A 20,517-nucleotide genomic window follows, 5' to 3' on the forward strand; every position below is an offset into this window, starting at 1 on the left:
TTAAATTCAGCATCATACGTTGCGCTGACAGGTCCACACACTGCTTCCCCGCAGCGAGGCTCCCCCCGCCCTCCTGCTGATAGTTCACGAGCGTCAAGCTCCTCAACCCCCCCCCGTTGATAATTCTCGATCGTTGGCACGCTGATAACAATTTTTTTTTTTAATGGCACTTCATATCAAAAAGGTTACCGACCCCTAGTTTAGTAGATATCTACAAACAAAGAGTCGATATTTTTATAAAACCATTTAGTGCTTGCTTCACATAATAAAATACACAACGGCTGTATCCTGATATATATGATATGCTTTAGGAGCTGTAGGTGCGTGTTGTACAGTGTGTAGGTGCGTGTGGTACAGAAACTGTTGGGGCGCTGAGTGGTCTGAAACCCACCTCGGCTCCGCGTGTCCTTTGAAGAGCTGGTCAAATTATAAAAGAAGGAATTCAAAGCACCAGAATAAAGGTTAAACAATCATCTGTTTTAATGGTAAAAAACAACAATACAAAATACTCTGGGCTCAATCCTACTACAGTGCGATACTCTTTATCGAGACGGTCAGTCAGAAGGGGCGCCGAGCATCAGAATATCATGATATTTATACACAGGTGGGGAGGAGTTGTGTGGGTTGCTCCTCCCTACGGTCATCTTATTGGGAGATACAAAACGATTTCCTGCCGCAACGAATCAGCGTGAGCCTGCACACACACACATTCTGCATAGACGTCCTTCTCTCCGGCCCCCTCCCCCCTCAGTTTAATACACATACAGTTTCACATACTTTTGGTATCTTAAAGATATGTTTACGACATAGTTGTTTATAGTTGGCCAATACAAGAAATACATGTAAGTTACTTTAGATCACACACATATTTTGGACATGTAGCCTTCCAGATGCTTGTCATGCTGTGTCTAAATAAGGATGTCTCCTCTCCCACATCTCTAGTCTCCTGTCATGCAAAACTGCTCCTACTTCACACAGAGTAATTAAGCACATTTAAGCCAGCTACTTCACAATGTTGTGGCAATTTAGTACTCACAACATGAAAGAATAAAACAGAGAGAAATCAATAAAACACAAACACAGGTATAGTTGAGCAGTAATTATACAGCACATATAGCCACTGCAATGAACACACACACATATTTGATCATGCAGCCTATCACACAAATGTCACATGTTTTTCCTCTGAAAGCTATACTTGTTATAGGTTTAAACGTCATCGTCTCATGACATCCATAGGATTAGCTAACTAACAAAGGTTAACTGTTCTTATACCCTAAGCCTAAGGCCTTCTCTGAACTTCCTTCCACCCCGAAGTCCGCTCACAATAACATGAATACATCTATTGATAATTCAGAACGACCATTGTCTCTTTAACTGTGTGACCCAATCGTCTCATGCTTTTTTAGGAGTCTTGCAGGATATGAACCACTAACTAACGTCTGCACATGAGCGCACATACATGTCCTCCTTTTATTAATTTAAGTTTTGTTAGAAATTAAAATCAATGTTTTGATAGCATAATGCACCTTAAACATACCGTCAGTTTAAATGCTGTTTTATACTGAAAAACCAGAAGTTATTGTGCACAACCAGTTGTTAAGCTTTTATTCTGAAAATCCTTCATCTCCGGTTAGCATGAGGCTAATATACCATTTACTATAGAGGTGAATTTAGCAGCGATATGATATGATGTTGCACACCGAAACCTACTGATTTCAACACTACAACTATAGACGTCGAGATATTATTATTGTTGGATATTAAATGAAGGTACAGTTTATTTGAGTACGTTATTGTTTACAGATGTGGGTAGCATGTGACAACATTCGGAACGACCGGAAACCAAACTGCTGTGAAGTATTTCCTGTATTTTTGGAGTATTGATTACAGCGTTTAGAATGTGTTAAATGAAAAGTCATGAAAGAGTTAAGGAGGACAAAAGGCGTGTTTAGATATATATTGAATGTACAATGTCTGTATCCTCTGATATGCGTAACAACGGACATTAAAACGTTGGAGAGCCGGCCCGCAGGGAGGAGCCAGCAGAGGATATATAAACAGCGAGACCTGAGGGGTTCGGCCTCTTTCTCCGCTAGCCAGAGCCAGAGACACAGCTGTTTTGTCTGTTTGTTAACATATCCGTGCCATTATTTTTTAATTAAAGTACCAATTTGAAACAATCTCAGAGACTCCATTTAGTCTCCTTTTAAGCTTTTCTCTTGGACGCGAGAATAACCAACACAGATAACAGTTTCCAGATCATACAAAAAACTCTTACAGATAAAACTCTTACAGATAACCTACTGAGTTCCGCCCTTGAAAGCCCAAAATGACTTTCTGAAAAATATTTATCAACGGGTAATCATTTTACTCAAGGCAGAAATCACAGGTTATACCTTACCTACTGACAAATAGCCAACAAAACGAATCTACTTCTACTTAAAATGGGACATTATTTTAGGAATATATATAAAAAACCTCTCTATAATTAAGAGGAAAACATTGACTTGTCAGTATTAGTACCAATCCCCTTTCAATCACATTAGTATGCATGAAAAGTGACAGGTGACACGCCCCCAATTATGCAAAGGAGCTAAGTCCAGCCTCCCATTGTTCGAGATCCTTTGATGTGTGTTATCAGATAGGTGTGAAAAGCCCCCCCTGTGTAGTGCCTTTGTTGTTTAGTTTTTTGATGTATTGATTAAGATAGTCTCTTTGAAGTTATGTTGTCTGGCCCCTGCCCCCTCACACCCCTTTGTAGTCTAGTCCTTTGATGTGTGTTATAACAGGTAGGTGTGAAAAGCCCCCCTGTGTAGTGCCTTTGATGTTAATCTAGGTGTTGATTAAGGCAGACTCTTTGAAGTTATGATGTCTGGCCCCTGCCGCTCAGAGTTGAATAATTAGCCTTTGGTGTTTGCCCTTTGATGTGAGGTGTTATAACAGGCAGGTGTGACTTCACACTGGTGTGTTATAAGCCTGTGATGTTAATCTAGGTGTCTCTTTGAAGTTATGCGTGAGACTGTCTACCCGCCCCCTCCCAGCCTCTCCCCCTTTTCTCCACCCCTTCCTGTGGCTATGACGCAGGCAGATAGTGGGGGATGGAATTAGGTGAAGATAGAAATATGCTCAAACTAAATAAAAAGACAGTCATTTCCACTTACCAAGTCACCTTTCAAAAAAGAAAAATGGCCAAGAGACGCCTCGAATGGGGTTTAATCAGCCTGTGACAACATACCGCCATCCGTCCGGAGCGTCAGTCAAGAAATGAATGCAGCATCTGTGGGGGATTCAGACGCCTACAGCCTGTGCACAAACTTATCTCGTGCCCTCTTTTGGTCATGTGCGCGTTCATGTGTGTTGGAGGAGGGGCTCTGTGAGGAAGTGGCAGATTTTCCCCCCGGTTTGACTGCAAAAGACTCTCACTCGAACTGGTTTCTCCAAAAATGACCTACCCCCTACCCTTAAGAACAATTAACACACACACACACACACACACACACACACACACACACACACACACACACACACACACACACACACACACACACACACACACACACACACGTTGGAGTTGGCCTTTGATCTGAGGGTTTGAGATAAGCATGGGATGTTAATCTATATGTTGATTAAGGCAGTCTCTGTGAGGGGAGAAGCAAGGGGATGGAGTTAGTTTTTAAAAAAGAAATACGCTCAAACTAAATAAAACAGCCATTAATTTCCACTCACTAAGACATCTAAAAACGTTATTGTCCTCTCTAGATTTGATTCAGGGTTTGTTTTAAATGATTTGTGCTTGCTAAGGATGTTTCTTTTTAAGTTTTTGTGAAACTGTGAACTACAAGGAAGTATCTGTTTTGCAAAGAGGGTATTCATATTCATTTAAAAAGATCTTATTTAGGTTGTAATAGTGATACCTAAGGATATTCTCTTTAGTTGTATGGATTGTGAACTAATGTGTAATTACTTTTACTAACTATAAGAAAGTCTCTCTGAAGAGGAAGATAATGATAAAACAATTTAAAAAACATGATCTTTTTGTCTTTTTTTTTTAATAATTACTTTACACCACTATAAGGAAACCCAATATAAAGTTGTGTGAGGTTCTTTTGGGGGGTAATATTAGAATTTTGCTGTATTCATAAAAGAGAAGTTTTCTTAAAAATGTGTTTCTACTCCATTTCACTCCATGACGGCTCCATTGTGGCTGATCAGAACAAAAGAAAAGCTGTAAACACTTAAAATACTTAATCAACAGTCTGAGGGTAAATTAAAATAGTCATTTACAAAAACATACAAGGCTTTTTATGTCTACTGGAGATCAATGCAGGCACCGAGTCTCACTCTGTGGGGGGCAAAAGACGCATAGCTAATCACCTGGATAAAGCACTCATCGATTGGTCAGTTTTTTGGAGGCAATGACCTGGGCATTGTTATCTGGGGTTTTATAAGGCGATATGATTTCTACAGCAAGAGAAAACAGATGATGAACTATCCTGCCATTCCTGCTCTGCGCTTTTTTGATTTAGATCTCATCACAAACCAATGTGGTAAGTACTTATTTTATAATATCATGTAATTATTAAATGTTCTTTATATATATATATATATATATATATATATATATATATATTTATTTATTATGTGGATAGTATATTATTAGATACTTAAAAAATGTTATGTTTTTTCTGTTTGCAGTAGAGATCCTGTGTGCTGAAAACCCTAATGTGTGGGGTCATAGGATTATTGAAATACTAGGTGAGTTTCTGTTTTTCTTTTATTCTACTTCTTTAACATGTTTTACTAAAAAAAGTATAAAATAAAATGTGGTGTAGATTCTAATCAAATCTTTTTTTGTGTCAGATAGGACCTCTAGTGTTACAAAGGATCCGTTATGTATTAGGAGCCTGCCTCGAGTCATCCCCTGTGGAGAGTGAGTATATTTAACCTAGTTGTATTTTATTTTTTAAATCAAATGTGTTTTTTATGTGAAAAGTATCCAAAATAACGTTTTTGTTTTTTTGTTTTTTACTAAAAAGGTGAAGAAGTCTACAGCACAGACCCTTCATCAGTGTACCAAAACTTTCCAAGTGTGGAGTCCACACTCAGCCTACTTTTTGAGACAACTACAGATCACCTTGGGACAGCCGTCACCCTCCCCCGGGACTCAGATAACCAGGCAGACACCTCCCTTTTCAACGCTACCCAGCAGCAGCAGCAGCAGCAGCAGCAGCAGCAGCAGCAGCAGCAGCAGCAGCAGCAGCAGCAGCAGCAGCAGCAGCAGCAGCAGCAGCAGCAGCAGCAGCAGCAGCAGCAGCAGCAGCAGCAGCAGCAGCAGCAGCAGCAGCAGCAGCAGCAGCAGCAGCAGCAGCAGCAGCAGCAGCAGCAGCAGCAGCAGCAGCAGCAGCCTATATCTGAAACCTTCCTGCAAATTCCACCAGAACTGCAGGCCGATTTTGACGCCTACAGTGCCTATCTGGACGACTTTGAGTTGCACCCCGTTCAAGACACACTCCTATCGAGTCAGACAGACTCAGCCCCTAGTCAGCAGGTCGGGGGTGAACTATCAGCACAGACTCTACGTGAGATTCAGATCGATATTGCACTCCTCACAGACCCCCTTCTGACAAGATATCACCCCGGTAAATGAGTTTTATGGTTATTTTATAAGATGTTTGATAAATGAATAGTTGTTAAATGTATAATCCTGTGTTTTTCAAATACTTATCCTTCTTTTTCTCTGTCTTTTTTTTTTTTCTGTATAGATCAGTCAAGCTATTATCAAGGGGACCAACACTGCTGCTACTGCCAACTTTTTGGATACACCCACTGAATAAGCTGGAGGGTCTCATGTAAATTGATGCCGATGTAACCGAACGGTATGTTTCTTCAGCTGTGACAAATGTATTTCTGATTTGGTTTCATAAACGGTCAAAAATAGCATAGCTTCAACCAATGAGGAATCATCAGTTTCCGCCGTCCAGAATGGTGGATATGTTATTGACAGCTCGAGTGACTCAGAATCACCAGTTTTCTCCATGCAAAGTGGTGGACATGTTGATCAGAATGACACCCCGAATGCTTCAGAATCACCAGGCCCCTCGTTACAACATGGAGGGGGGGCTAACCGAAATGCCACACCAAGTGTTTTGTCTCGACCTGTATTCAATAACACAGAACTGCGTCAGTCTCTAGTCCTAACCCCTCCTAATAATGAAGCAGACTTTACATCCTATTATGGAGTTCTGATGAACTGATATGTACATGATATGCTAAATGATGCTTTTTCACGGGCAGAGAGGGAAGATATTGTTCAGGTTGAGCTACGGGGCGAGCAGCTACAGGCTAATGTGTCAGCCATTTTAGATGCCAATGGCGACAATCTGGCTGATTTTGAGGAGGCCCTGTTCAATGCTGTACAGTCAAATTTAGAGGTAATGGCAGACAGCAACCTCGAGTTAGTGGTGCAAATTGTACAATCCCCCCATGGTGGTGCTAAAAGATTGGCTTGTAAAATGTTGGACAATGAGATTGTTAAAAAGAAGAGGCGTTTTCTTTACGTTGTACAGAACCCGTCCAACCAGCTGTGTTTTGCTATTAATTTAGCACTGTTGTTGCATGACAACCTCACTGATAAAGAAGGTTTTGAACGTGGTAAAGATATTCAAAGGAGGGTGGGTTTGACAGATCAGACAGCTGTGACATTCAACGACATTGTTAAATTCGAAGAGAGTTTAAAATGCAAGATTGTGGTGTTTTACAGAGGCGATGAAGATCGTACTCACTGTAAATTCCAGACAGACGGTCCCAAACGAGACAAAACTGTGTTTTTGTTTCTCTTCAAAAACCACTACTATGGGATTAAAAACTTGAAGGGGTTTTTAGGCTCTTCATTTGTCTGCGAACATTGTTACACAGGCTACAGCTCTCAATGGATTCATTCCTGTACTGGTCATTGTTTTGTCTGCCTTGACCCCTCATGTACTCTGGAAGAGTTTAAACCCATCTTTTGTAAAGACTGTAACAAAACGTGTCGTACGGTCGGCTGTCACTCTCGACATAAAAAACAGACACAGAGATCATCAGACATTGCCAGTAACTCCGATTTACACAAAAAGTGTGTAGATTGCCAACTTTCTTACTATATCCCCAAAAGTAGTGCAGATAAAACACACAAGTGTGCTGTGAAAAAATGTAAGACATGCAAGGAAAAATTACCCTCTGCTTCTACAGCCAATGGTGAAAAACATCTGTGTTACATCGGAGTGTTGCCCAAAGAGACAGAACCAGTGCTGGAATTGGGCCGGTACTCACCGGTACGCAGTACCGGCACTTCTGGTTCTGACCCATGGAGTACCGGCACTTCTTGCTCAGTACCGGCATGCTGGCGGTACTCCGGTACTCATGCACCGTGCCAGTACTCAACACTCTCCCGCCGTTCTTATTATACATCCATATATATATATATACAGCCGCCCGGTACTCAGTAGATGCGTCATGAGGTGCCGAACGGACATTCTCATCGCTCTAACCGCTGGAGTTTCACAGCGGCTGTCAGCTGTTTACTCCTGTCATTCAAACAGAACGTGCTGGAGAGGGGGCGGGGCTTATCTTCTCCATGTAAATACTGTGGTGGAAACGACTATGTCAAAATTAACCTATTTGACCGTGATTTAATAGTAATACACGTTTCAAAATAATAATAATAATAATAATAATAATAATAATGCCGAAGTAACAACATACTGAAAACTGTTAGTAAAACCATGTTTTAATGCTTTACAATTTACATACCTAGATGCACGTGTGTTGTGTTTATGCAGTGCAACTCCCACCCAGTGGGTGGCTATGTAGAGTGATAGAACAGAGCAGGCACGCCCCCGAGAGAAGGAAAGCAAGTCACGTCACAAATGAGCATTTCTAAAATGTTAGCGTGGATTAATAAAAGTGCAAAAAGACAGCGGTTGTCGCCGGAAGAAACTTCAAATACAGAGAATGCTGTGCCTGTGTTGGAAATTGTGTCTGATGGGGAGCTTTCTTTGGTTGATCCTCCTGCTCCAAGTTCTAGTGCATTAGCACTAGCACTAGCTCCGCCGCCTCCTCCAGAGCCTCTAACGTTAGCTGCTGCTAGCTCAACTGCCACAACCAACACCGGGCAAAGCGATGCACCTGACTGCTGGACAACGGACCAGGTGCAATATTTTTTGCAAGACCAATGCATGGCTCCTTCTTAAAGATAAGAAGCTAGGATGTCGGATATGCAGAGATGTCAAATCTTTGGGAATACACACTGGACAAGGACTGAAACTGTCAACTGAATGGGGTGAGTGTGCAGTGTCTCATTTCGGTGTTGACAAGGGCAAACAACAAGCTAGCCTGAGAAAAAAAATCAAAGAACATAAAGAATCACAAGCCCATGTAAAAGCTGCTGACATCCTTACATCTGCTTCACGTGAAACTATACAACATCAAGTGCAGTCTATGCATAAATCTGAATTAGACACCACTATCAGAGTTTTTCGAACGGCATATAAAATTGGCAAACATAGCCGGCCATTCACAGACATGCCAATTGATTTGAATGTACAGAAACTGAATGGGCTGAACGTGGGCAGGGTTTTGCACTCCAATAAAACCTGTGGCGAAATCATCGACCACATAGCTCATGAGCTGAAGAAAAAAATGGCAAAAGACATTACAGAAAACCAAAGAAAACTCTGTGTTTTGGTCGATGAATCTACCACTATTAGTGGTAAAACGGTGCTTGTTGTGTGTCTACGCTCAGCATTAGCTGATGCTGAGCCCGAAACGTTTTTTTGGGAGCTGATCGAGTTGGATGGAACAACGGCTGATGACATCACAAAGGCGTTAATGGAGTGTCTTGGAAGAGATTTTAACGAGGACTTTTTAGGTCAGTGTTTTGTTTCTTTTGCATGTGATGGGGCTTCAGTCATGCTAGGGAAGAGAACAGGCGTTGCTACCCAGTTGTGTAGTAAATTCCCAAGCCTGTTTGTGTGGCACTGCTCCAATCATCGTCTAGAGCTGGCAGTTGGGGATGTGGTCAAGGAGGTCTCAGGGCTCAGTCATTTCCAGATCTTTTTTGACAAACTCTATTCCTTGTTCCATGCCTCCCCCAAAAATCAGAGGCAGTTAGCGCAGTGTGCGCAAGCAGTCGGACAGCGTCTCCTGGTGATAGGGCGTGTTTTGTCCATCCGCTGGGTGGCTTCAAGTGAAAGGAGCGTCAGAGCAGTCTGGGAAAACTACCGAGTGCTTCATGATCACTTCACAAATGCTGCAAACGACACGAGCAGGGATTCCAGAGACAGAGCAAAGTACAAGGGCCTGGATGATGTGCTCACATCTGCAACGTTTGTCAGCAATCTGGGACTGATGTACGATGCGCTCACAGAGCTCAGCGACCTCTCTCGGCAACTCCAAAAAAGAGAGATGACACTGCCTACAGCAGATAGGCTCTTAACTCGAGAAATACGAGTTTTTGAATCCATGGTCACCATGCCTGGCCCACACATGACTACAGTTCATACAGCTCTAGCTGAGAAGTCCTTCAAGGGTGTTACCCTGCGTGAGAATGGCAGGCTTGTACAGATTCATGCAGGTCAGTTTTTCCGCAGTATGGTAGAGAATCTGAGACACAGAATGACTTCCACAACCTCCTCTCATGTCAGCACAAGAGAAATCCCATTACATGGCCGGGAGGCCCGGGACAATCAGCTAATCCAGGACATGAAAGTTATCCATCCTGGAAGTTGGCCTGAAGAGGAGTTAGACGTACAGTATGGGGACGTAGAGGTGCTACGTTTGTGCGAAGTGCTGAAAGTGGACAGAAGAGAGACTGTTCAGGGCTTTCGCGAATACAAGGAAACCAGGGCATCCCGTACACCTGCTGCCATGGAGCCTCTACTGAAAGCAGTCCGAACCATCGCTGTCTCCACTAGTGAGTGTGAGCGGGCATTCAGCTGCATGAACGATATCCTTACTGCAAAAAGGAATGCTCTCTCTGTCAGCCGACTGTCCAGCCTGGTTTTCATTAAATGTAATGGACCATCACTAGGACAGTTCAATCCGGAACAGTATGTGAGGTCCTGGCTGGCAAAGGGAAGGAGAAGTGCTGATGAAAGAGCCTGTCCAGCTCCAGCCCCTGATACTGATGTCCCCAAGGCCTTCTGGAGCCTTTTCTAACAATGTGAAGTATATTGCAAAGCAGCTCACCCAGTGAGAAGACTTTTGGCATAATGTGCCGATTTGTACAGATCCTGGAGATAGAAGGACTTCAGACCAACCAGGGAGTTATCTGATCAGCTTGGTGTTCAATGTAACTCTTTACCATGGCTCAGACTTTGTTACTTGCAGTTACAGTTTCTCATTTTAGATTGTGCAAATTTTGCATTTGTTTTTACATGTTCTTTGTTCATGCTCTTTATCATTTTTCTGAGTTGGAAAGTTAGATTGCATCATAGTTTACTTTATACATATTTGTATTCTTCAGTGGTGAAGTATATTGCAAAGCAGCTCAGCCATGTGAGAAGACTTTTGGCACTTTTTCGTTTTTCGTTTTCTGAGTTGGAAAGTTAGATTGCATTCAAAATGTACAGAAATACTTAATTTTGTTAAAGCTTTTTATAAAAAATGCTTCTGACCAGAGCTTTGTTTCCTTGTCATTAATGTTGAACACCACCAGAGGGGCTCTCACCTGAAAGGTCTCTGCTTCATGTGTCTTCAGCAGAAGATCTAGACTTTGATTGCTATATTTTCAGTTAATATTGACCTTACTGAGCTTTAGCCATATCCGCTGCCTATCATAAAAAATGTTAAGTACAGTGAACCTTTCTAAAATATACAGTAGTAAAGAGACAAACCCACCAGCATTATAGTAGCCAAATTCTTGTTTGTGGGCTGTATATATAAAATTGACTTGAAAAAGTTGCTGATTTTAGAGTACTGGCACCTTTTTCATTCCAATTCAAGCACTGGACAGAACACAATGACAACATTGTGTTTTATGATTTTGAAACAATGGCGGGGACAGATGGTGTACATGTCCCCTTCCTGGTGTGCACAAAAACCCTTGCGGGTGAAATTTGGGTCGCGGAGGGCACCGACTGTGCACTGCAGTTTCTGGCACACTTTAGGCGCCCAAAGTTCAAAAATGCAACCTTCATCGCTCACAATGCTAAGGGTTTTGACAGCTATCTCATTATCAACGCAATGATCGAGCAAGGATTAAAACCCTCTTTGATAATGCAGGGAAGTAAAGTGAGCTCTTTTACTGACCAGGATTTCGGACAAAAGTACATAGACTCACTGTCTTATCTCTCTATGCGTTTAGCAGCAATGCCAAAAGCTTTGGGATTTGAAGATAAAATCAAGGGATACTTCCCACACAGTTTCAGCTCTAAGGCTACTCTGAGTTATATCGGACCTTACCCCCCAGCACACTGTTATGGGATTGAACGAATGACAACTGATGAAAAAAGTGACTTTTTCACCTGGTATGAGACGGTACGCACGGGTACTTTTCATTTTCGAAAGCAGGCATTGCTTTACTGTAAAAACGATGTGGACATTCTTGCCCAGGGGGCCACTTTATTTCGAAAAGGGTTTCTCGCAGAGACAGGAGTTGATCCTTTTAGTCGTGCGACCATAGCTTCTGCGTGTATGAAAGTTTTTACCACCAACTTTCTACCGCCCAAAACCCTGGCAATACCCCCACCCGACGACTACCGCCGTGAAAACAAGACGTACTCAGACGCAGGTGTTCAATGGCTAGAGTGGATAGCCCAAACAGAAGGTGTATTTATTCAACATGCGTTGAACGAAGGAGAAAAATGAGTGGCACGTTTTGTCGTGGATGGTTTTGCCGAAGTAGCCGGGGGCAAGATTGTTTGGGAATTTCTTGGTTGCTTCTATCACGGGTGTCCATCTTGCTACAAGGGCCATGAGAAAAACCCCTGGACAGGTGGCACATTTGAGCAGCTCCATGCTGCTAGTGAAGAAAAGCTGCATGAGCTACAGTCTGTTCACGGGGCCAAAGTGATCGTTATGCGTGAGCATACATGGGTTGAGATGAAAAAATCCAATCAAGATTTACAGGCTTTCCTCAGGGAATACAAAGCGCCAGAACCATTGACCCCCCGCGATGCTCTTTACGGGGGGAGGACATGTGCTGTAAAGCTGAGGCACACGACAGCGGCAGATGAATTGGTTCATTATTGTGATTTCACTTCACTCTACCCTTTTGTAAACTGTACAGGCCTACAGTAGGCCAATCTCTAAGTTGTCAGTTCTGGCTAAGGTTCTTGAATGCTTAGTGAGTGAACAGGTAAAGGTGTTTTTATGTACAAATGACATCCTGTCTAAACATCAGTCAGGCTTCAGAAAACAACATAGCACCATCACTGCCACAATGAAAGTGGTGAATGATGTGGCGAGTATTTTAGATAATAAGCAGAGTTGTGCAGCTCTATTTATTGACCTTTCAAAAGTGTTTGACACCGTCGATCATCGCATTTTAAAGCAGAGGCTAGCCAGTATAGGCATGTCCAGCCATGCAGTGGGGTGGTTTGTGAACTACCTCTCTGAAAGGTCCCAATGTGTTCACTTTGATGGGCTGTCTTCTGAGTGGTTAAACATTGCTAATGGTGTTCCCCAAGGTTCTGTTTTAGGTCCACTTTTATTCTCCATCTACATCAACAGTTTAGGTGAAAATGTGGAAGAAGCTACTTTACATTTTTATGCGGATGATACCGTGATGTACTGTGCAGGTCCCTCCATTCAGGAGGCTGTTGTTAAATTACAGGCTGTTTTTAACATTATTCAGACTCAGCTCTCTGAACTAAAGCTTCTTTTAAATGTTGAGAAAACCAAGGTAATGTTCTTTTCTAAAGCTAAAAAGACACCAGAGCCTGTTTTAGATATTGTAACTATGCAAGGAATAAAACTTGAAGTGGTTACCTGTTACAAATACCTTGGTATCTGGCTTGATGATTGTCTCACTGTTAAACGTCATGTAAATAACCTGCTTAAAAAGCTGAGGGTTAGGCTAGGTTTCTTCTACAGGAACAAGTCCGGTTTCTCGCTTGAGGCCAGAAAAAGGCTAGTCACTGTGACCTTTTGACCTGTGCTGGACTATGGTGATCTGATCTATATGAATGCACCTGCCAATTGCCTGGTCAAGTTAGATGCTGCGTATCACAGTGCACTGAAATTTGTGACAAACTGTAAAGCATTAACCCATCACTGTACCCTGTATGCAAGGGCTGGTTTGCTTTCACTAACTGTACGGAGGCTCAGTCACTGGTACATTTTTATATACAAAGCCATGTTAGGGAAACTTCCATCTTATATCTGCTCCCTGATCTCACAGAAAATTGTAAGTGGCTACTGCCTGAGATCGAATGCTGTGGTTTTATTAAATGTGCCAACTGCTAGGACTGTCTTAGGGAAGACAGCTTTTAGATGCGCAGCTCCTCTGTCTTGGAATAGTCTGCAAATTAAATAGAAACTGAACAATCTGGTGCCACTAAATGTTTTTAAAGCTCGGTTGGATGCTACTCAATCGGAAGCTATAGGTACCTGTTTATGTGGATAATTATGTAAATGATGCTGTATGATGTCTTTTTGTTGTTCTATTTATGTTTTTATGTTTCATGTGGAACTACTTGAGCAGGTCTCCCTTGAAAAAGAGATCAATGATCTCAATGGGATTTATCTGTATAAATAAAGGTTTGAAATGAAATGAAATGAATATAATGAAGAAAGGTTGGAGACCCCTGCTTTAGAAACACTATAGGCTCAATGATGTGCGGTTGTAAACATTTATTAAAACATTAAACACTACATAAAGAACATTCTTATATTCAATTTAAATAAATACACGTTAGCAACTAACAATATTTAATAAATATGAGTAAATAAATAGCTTTCAAATAAAATCATATTTTAGTAGAGACATTGCAGTTCCAGGATTGTGCTGGTAAGACTTTCTCTTTACTTTGGATCTGCAAGAGAAACAGATAATAACAGCTCTGTTAGGACTATTATATTTTAATATTGGTACACATGTTTTTAATATGATTACAAACATGTGGTCACTGTAACTTACTGTATTTGCCGACTGTGTTGCAGCCCAGAGAGCTCATGGAGCCGATCCGGTCCATCCGCCGGCCGAAGCAGCTGGACGACTTCCTGGTCGAGTCGTTGCGGATGCTCTTCAGGTTCTTTGCTGAGAGAAACTCCCTGATTGCTGCCTCATCCAGAGTTGGGGGGGGCTGCTGTTCGTCTGCCGCCTCCTCTGTGCTCAGGCTCTCCAGGTTCCTCTCTGCAGTGACACTCTGCTCCACTTCGGAAACGGACTCCTCTAGTCTGCTAAGGAGCTCCTATAACATCCACATATACACAGGTTATGCCATGTCTTGCATACTAGACAGAAACATTTCAAATTCAATTAAGGACATACAAGGAAGGGCCTTCAAACAAAGATGTCAGCACCTTTAGACATAGTAATCGGAAGCAGATGTTAAGACCATTAGAAGCATTTGTGATATTCTTCTACAGGGTAATCGCCAAATATTCACATTTTCAGCCCTTAATTCTATGTGGTTGACTCAACAACCGTAGCATTATTTGTCACGTTATCATGACACTTTCAGTTATTTGCTTAGAGCACATATTTAACTTCAGTAACTCATATCTGATCACATCAAAGTCCAATTATATCATATATGGTCCCAAGGGTCCAAATAATGTAGGATATGATGTTTATACAATACGATCTATAACTAAACATAAATCGGTTAAATAAAATGCAGTCTCTGCAAGTGTTGAAAGTGTTGTCCATGTTCCCTTGAGCTCATACAAACTACCACCCCAGGTTTCAGGATCAATCAGAGCCTCACCTTAAAGAAGTCTATGTCAGCGTCAGAGAGGCCGGGGCTGATGGGAGATGTGCAGAACAGCTGTAGGTTTAAGATGAGGAGGAAGCCACAGAGGGGAATGGAAGACAGACACATGTTTCCTGTGAGTTCCTGTTGATGGTATCAATGGATGAAAGCTCTTGTTTTCCTGGAAGCTGTTTGGATGCTGGGCCAGCAGCAGTAGCTCTCACTTTTATACAGGAGCTTGGCACACAGAGGTATGCCAAGAATTGGACTGGCATTCCTGACACCTGCCTCTGATAACAGGAGCTGTCGGAAACTGCTCCTTTTAAAGCATTGTCCCTTAGATATGATGCATTCTTATGACATAGCTGCTTCCATTTGCTACTTTGTTTCAGAAACCCACTCCCCCCCTGCACACGGGACACTTTTGTCACTGAGTTACGGGAAGTAGTAAACCCACAGACAGTGTGACAGAGTTTCTAAATGGAGGGGTGTATGTGATTGTGGCCTGCTGGTTTGAGAGATTGGCCTTCACTGGGAGGAACAACGCAGAGCCTCTCTAAAGGCTCCTCAGGGGCAGATGAAGGGGGACACGAGAAAAAAAAGGTTGGGAACCACTGGTCTATGACGTACTGTAAACTCTATCCTCCCTGTAGCAGGAAGCAAGGACAATGTGAAACCTCACATAACATAGATATTGCAGTTTGTCTTTGCTGTGATAAGAAATACTACCCTGTGGTACGCCTCTACACACTCCTTTTTGTATTTTAAAGAAATGATATAACAAAGGCATACATGACAAAACAAAACACTTAGATACATCAAATAACTACAAAACAATTCACAAATCAGGAAAAGAGGAGAAAGAAAAATGAATAATTGATTGAAGCTTACACATAATGGATACAACATTAAATAATAGCAATTCCATGTATTTTGTTTAATAATTGCTATTCTTATTACGAGAAATAACTAGGAATATTTTTGTATTTCTCTCTGGTGTTAGTGGGTACGAATACAGGAATTGTACTGCGCTGTATTAATAGTTTTAATATTTGTAGTCAATAGCTTGACCTCAGAAAAAAAGTTTGAGTACTCCATGTACCAACAAGCTTTGTGCATGAGGGGAAGGACTTTAAAAATGATGTGTTGAGGGACAGAGAGCCAGTAGAGGTTCTGCAGGACAGGGTGGGTGAGGTGTTCACGGAGAAGGTCTTTGGGCGGCAGAGGAGCAGAATAGCTCTGGATGATCTGCATTTATTTACGACTTTGGAAGATGAGCCATAAGGATACTGTTGCAGGAGTCAATTCTGGATGTGATGAATGCATGGATCAGAGAATCATTGTCATGGGAGAGTTAAACATTTGAAACAATTATTATTTATTTCATATAGGAAAGTTTCATTTTAGGAAAGCCCCGCCCCCTCGTTCAGACAGATAAAAGACAACGGAGGCGATCAAACTCTCTCCTATCCCTCTTGTCTCTGGTCCCTGTCCTCCTCTCCCTTTTATCCTCAAGGACCCCCACAGAGGTTCCTTGTAGAGATGGCAAATCCGGATCCTTTTACGGAGTCTTCTGAGTCAGTCATTGAAGAGATCCGGATCATACGAGTCCTTTGAGTCATATGAGTCAGCATCACCAAGAGCGTAGAAATCCTACCGGTGAAACCAAAAAGTTGTTGCATTTCACGAGCATATTCAACTAACGTTACATTAACCTCCGCTACAGTGTCTTTTGCTTTAACCTGTTAGGCCCCAAGCCTGTTTTTCAGGTTTCAGGCTCGAAAATGACATTCCCAGAACAAATGACCATATCTTCCCTTCTAAAAGGGTTAAATTAATAATATTTGTTCTCAAAGTAATGATAAACCTGTGAGTTGGATATAGAAAAGTCAGAATCAATATAGATGTTTTTTATTTTAAAGAAAATTCAGATTGAACATATAGTAAAAAACTGTAAATGATAGTGTCCGTCCAAAAAATATGTTGTACTTATAGTGAAAACTAACCTTGGATGATGGGTTAGTAGACTAAAAGCTTTAGGAATCCAAAGTACAACATATAATAAGTACCCTGTATCAAGATTGATGCAAAACAAGTGATATTTGACATTTTTAGACAGATTTAGCAAAAACCTCTTCTGGGGTCATTTGGGTGGATTTTCCATATCTCTGGCCCCCCTTGTTCAATTTTGACATGTGACATCTCTTTCTGACCGTTAGAGCCAATGGAATCCAAGGGAAATCGTCCCGCACACACTCACGCTGCTCTCATATCAAGCAATGGAAAAGCTGTTGTATTGCTTATGGATTATCAGAAAATTTCAAAGGGGACACAGTCACATTGGATTAACCTATGGATTAACTACAGCATTGTTTTTATCGTTTTAATGCCATTGAAGACCAGTTTAGACCAGACAAAGACAAAGGTAAGCCATGTTAGCGTTGTGGGCTACCTAGCGCCACTTGTTTTGATGTACGTTTTTGTTGATAACGTCGCAAGTTTGTATCTTTCAGTGTTAAGGTGGGCACAGTTAGATTCTGTGTCTCCTTGCGATCATAAACGATGTGTTGGATGTGCACCTAGGATAAGTAATAAGGGAGCTAGTGTAACAGAGTTATAAAGGTTGGTGTAAAATCCGGGTTAAATTGGAGAATTACGCCATCTGGTGTTACAAACGCGTGCCCAGTGTTGCCAACTCCATAGTAATGAAAGTAGCTATTGGCTGTCCGAAAAGTCGCCAGAAGTCGCTAAATGACGTCATCGCCTAATTTGCATATCATGTAATGGCGGCTGTAGGCAAACAACGTTCCCAACCCTTCAAGGATCAAAACTTGAAACCACCGGAGTTAAATCCAGACGACAGTAGATCAGAAATGTCTTTGCCTTTTGAGTATGTTTTGGGGTTTTAACATGACAGTTTGGCATATAAATCCCCCTTACAATAAAGGCAGTATGCCCGTGTGTCATCTCCAATAAATGGCTTCAACCATCCTTTATACTCAGGGTTTGATTCCCACTCCTTTCTGTATTTTTGAGAATACAATTTAGACTGTGCCATGATGTTTAGCTTGTCACAGAGAGGCACACACACAGTGGACGAGGTGATTGAGTGACTGAGGCTGTGTGAGTCAAAGCAAAGCAAAGGCAGTTATTTATTATAGTGTGAAAGTGAGTGAAGAAACATTTACATTCAACATTTAAATCCCGCTCAAAACCAGGACGGCTTGGCAGTTGGCGCATGCGCAATTCATTTGCAGTCTCGACGCGGGGGAGTGTGGTTGTCTCCTCTCTGCTCTGACTGCAGCAGCAGCTCTGCTGCGGCCAGGCAACTGTCAGTCTGAGCGCCTGTGAGTACTATGGGAGGGAGGCGGGGCTCACGGGCAGCACCCGCGGCTCGTTAACTGCAGAACAATGTGAGTCTCCAAACACCAGAAAAGTCGCTAATAACACCATTATAAATCGCTAGATTAGTCGTTAGTCGCTTTTGACACAAATAAGTCGCCGGAGGGTTTGGAAATCCGCCAAATTTAACGAGAAAATCGCCAAGTTGGCAACACTGCGCGTGCCTGCATTGCTGTAGCTTTGTTACCGCAATGGATTGTGGGAGGTTCTCATACCACGTGAGGATCTGTTGAGAGTAAGGTGCTATTGTATTATGTCTGTGGACAAAATGTATGTTATTATTTTATTAGGACAATAACGTTCTGTTGTGTTTGTTTAGTTTAATGTTAGTCGTTTAATGCTCACAGCAACATGTTTTTTGTGTGATTCGCTATTTGTGTTATATGATTTATTAATGTGTTCGTCAATAGCTAATTTGAGCTAATAGGCTAACGTGAGCGCGGTGCTATCTCTCCAACAGAACGCAGCTCACGTGTCCATTGTGTGTTGCCCATTGCAATGCAGGTATGTGAGTTTTGTACACCAGTTTGTTTATGTTTAATGTTTCACATTGTTTATACTACCACTATACGATCATTGTTGTGTTGTTGATTATTGGACACTTATTTTGTAAAGGAGATTGAGATACCGCGTGAGGATCTGTTGAGAAATGCAGCTCACGTGTCCATTGTGTGTTGCCCATTGCAATGCAGGTATGGAAATAAACTGAAGTAATCACCAGCTCTGAGTGGTCTGTTGCTGAGGGGACACTACATCGGGGTTACATTGGTGCCGTGACCCGTTCTTGACTAGGCCGGACCAGGGTGGATGTCTTCTCGCCGCTGCAACGTTTTGGAGCTTCAATTCCTTCAGTGTGTTGGACTCTCAGGTTTATTTTGTTGATATAAGCCTTATTCTTTTGAACTTGTCATTTTATTTTGGTTTACTATCGATAAAACATGAGTTCCAGTAGATTTAATACCTTTTAAATGACTCCTTTCAATGTTGGTAGGGGTAGAGGGCTATGTAGCACACCTGTCCCATTTTCACTAGGTGACTTTAAGGTGGGGGATAGGAAAACTTTTGATGGGGATTCAGTGCACAGTCCTATCAGAAGTGGAGATGTGATGACACCTTCCATCCAACCTACAGTAGAGTTATCTACACCACAGTGCTTTAGCTCATCAGTCCCCAACCCTCCTGATGATGTGAGACTAGCTGACCAAATGAGCACTATTGTGCAGCAGATAGGGCAGCAGCTAGCTGATAGTATTATGTCACGCATTAACACTACAGCTGCTGCGCACACGAGTCATGAAGAAACATGCATTAACACAGACACACTCCCCAGCCAAACACTGGATCTCTCCCAAGTCCAGCTAGTCACTCAGAGAGGAGTTAAAGACCCACCTGTGTTCAGAGGAGAGAGTTCAGACACACTGCCTGTTGATGAATGGGAGGATTTGATGAGAAATTACATCAGGAAAAGCAGTATCCAGCCAGAGCATCAAGCTGAAGAAATTCTGATTCACCTGAGGGGCAGAGCAAAGGATGTTGTGAAGTTTGGGATAAGAAATAGTGGAATTGATGTCCAAGAGAACCCGCAGGCCATCTATGGACTCCTCCGCAAACATTTCAGCTCCAGCCATTGCTCTTCTGTGCCCTTAGCTGACTTGTATTCCACCCTACCAAAAGAACAAGAGGACCAATATGAGTACTGGCTCAGGCTAAACAGAGCTGTCGATGTGGCTGACAGTTGTCTTAGGGAACAGGGTAAGGTGTCCAGTATTGAAGTCACACGTATGTTCATCAGACACTGCCCCAGCAGAGATTTAGCTCTTACATTTAGGTCCAAGACAATTGATAAATGGTCAGCACGAGAAGTTCAGGAAGTGTTAGATGAATACCATTTAGAGAAGGGACTGAGGTCTTCCACAGAGAGAGGCAGGATACACATGAATGTAGCTGAGGTGAACACTAATGCTGCTTTAGTGTCAGACATTCCCAAACAGGCACAAGCTGTGAGCCAGGACACCCCCGCTTTCGAGAGGTTGATTGGCATGCTGGAGAAGGTGTTGCTTCAGGCCCCTGGGTATGCTCAAGCTAATAGGAGGCAACATACTAGCAACAAGCCACCAAAGATTGAGGGCTTTATGGACATGCCTTGTTCTATATGTAATGACAGCTCTCACTCTGCTTTCATACACTGTCGAGAGAATAGACTTTGCTTCCTGTG

General features: G+C 42.2%; 1 long non-coding RNA gene across 1 annotated transcript; it reads left to right on the plus strand.

Annotated features, from left to right (window-relative positions):
- Positions 1 to 5,513: 5,513 nt before the first annotated feature.
- Positions 5,514 to 15,053, plus strand: LOC117559271. The gene is made up of 3 exons (XR_004570953.1): positions 5,514 to 5,642; positions 5,766 to 5,879; positions 14,146 to 15,053. It is a non-coding gene; the product is annotated as an uncharacterized LOC117559271 (long non-coding RNA).
- The last annotated feature ends 5,464 nt before the right edge of the window (positions 15,054 to 20,517 follow it).

The sequence above is a fragment of the Gymnodraco acuticeps genome, unplaced genomic scaffold, assembly GCF_902827175.1.
Source record: "Gymnodraco acuticeps unplaced genomic scaffold, fGymAcu1.1, whole genome shotgun sequence".
In the NCBI taxonomy this organism is placed as follows: domain Eukaryota; kingdom Metazoa; phylum Chordata; class Actinopteri; order Perciformes; family Bathydraconidae; genus Gymnodraco; species Gymnodraco acuticeps.